This window comes from Magnolia sinica, chromosome 13, assembly GCF_029962835.1.
Source record: "Magnolia sinica isolate HGM2019 chromosome 13, MsV1, whole genome shotgun sequence".
NCBI classification, from domain to species: domain Eukaryota; kingdom Viridiplantae; phylum Streptophyta; class Magnoliopsida; order Magnoliales; family Magnoliaceae; genus Magnolia; species Magnolia sinica.
This window is the reverse complement of record NC_080585.1, coordinates 81,059,130-81,060,780: the sequence shown is the minus strand read 5'-3', so window position 1 is coordinate 81,060,780 and position 1,651 is coordinate 81,059,130. Positions and strand designations below refer to the sequence as shown.

The 1,651-nt window shown below is 37.5% G+C and overlaps 1 non-coding gene across 1 annotated transcript; it reads right to left on the bottom strand.

Annotated features, from left to right (window-relative positions):
• Positions 1 to 1,175: 1,175 nt before the first annotated feature.
• On the bottom strand, positions 1,176 to 1,282 carry LOC131224520 (small nucleolar RNA R71). Its single transcript, XR_009160996.1, has one exon. It is a non-coding gene; the product is annotated as a small nucleolar RNA R71 (small nucleolar RNA).
• Between the last annotated feature and the right edge of the window lie 369 nt (positions 1,283 to 1,651).

Below are 1,651 nucleotides of genomic sequence, written 5' to 3'. Positions count from 1 at the left end.
TTAGATCTGTGCAAGATAACTAAGATAAGTTCTTTTTTAAGATAAGTTCTCTTCTAAACCCTCCAAATTTTTTGTAGATTTTTTTTCTTTGAAAGTAAATTCAGTTGGGTCTTTCAAGCACTAACTATGACATAAGGTTGCCTTGCTTGAGATTTTATCACCCAAGTGCTATGGTTGTCTTACAGTTGCTGCTTGATCATAAAGATCATCCGTTGAATGTATTTTCCTTATTAGCATAGTTTAATTTCTACATTAGTTTTACTTTTATTGATTTATTTTTTATTTTTATTTTATGATTTGAACCCTCATGGTCGGCCCTGCTGCCTGGGTTGTTGATTTATTTTTTCTTTATGGACTGAACCCTCATGGTCGGCCCTGCCGCCTGGGTTGTTGATTTATTTTTGTTTTATGGACTGAACCCTAATGGTCGCCTTGCCGCGTAGGTCGTTGATTTATTTTACTTTGTGGACTGAACCCTCATGGTCGGCCTTGTCGCTTAGGTTGTTGGTTGAGTTTTTATTTTTATTTTAAGTATCATACTTGCTATTTGAATTAGTGGTATTTATTGTGTGGTGTGGATGGTTTATGTCCCATTGGAGTAGGGATGAAAACAATCGACTCTCCTCTGAAGGCGGACTAGTTCCAGGCCTTGATCATTCATTTAGAAGAGGCGCTCAACATCACTTGAATTCCATGGCAGACCCAGTTGACAATCAAAATTCAAATTTGTCAGATCCAACTATAAATCAAAACAGAGAAAATCAACCTAATCCTCCTCTTGAGGATGAGAATGAAGTTCATAAGAATGTGTTAAACTAACCACGGACTTTACGTGAACATTACATCCTGAGAGATTAACTTTACCATCTTGCATAGTGTTCCCTGCTCACACAGGGAACATTGATTTTAAACTAGGTGTGATTCAACTGATTCCTAAATTTCATGGCTTGGATTCTTAAAGCCCCTACTTTCACCTCAAGGACTTTGAGGAAGTAATTGCAACATTACAAGTAAACAATGACAATAGGGATGTACTTAAGCTTAGGTTATTCTCATTTTCTCTAAAGGATTGGGCCAAAGCATGGTTCAACTCTCTAAAACCTAATACCATCACTACATGGCAAGCCTTAAGTAGAGAGTTTTTGAAAAAATTCTTTCCCGAGCACAAAACAAATGCACTAAAATAAGAAATCATGTCATTCTCCCAAAAGGGGAATGAACTATTTTTTCAAGCTTGGGAGCGCTTCAAAGACCTTCTAATTACTTGTCTTCATCATGGTTATGAATCATGACACGTGATTGATGCGTTCCGAAAGGGGCTCACCATGGATACCTGTCAATTCATAGAGATGATGTGTAGTGGAACCTTTCTTGACAAGGATCATAATGAGGCTTAGGATTTTCTAAATATGTTAGCAGAGAATACGCAGACATAGGATGTCTCTGCTAAACCAGACCAAACTAAACCCATTCTTACAGAGAAAGCGAGGATGTATGTCCTAAGAGAGGAAGACGACCTTAATGCAAAATTCGTTGCATTGGCTAGAAAGGTCAAAGCCTTGGAAATTAGGAAGGATGATATGGTTTAAGCAAACACTTCCTTAAGTAATTTTTGTAGCATTTGTGGTGGTACAGACCATGACAAAAAGGA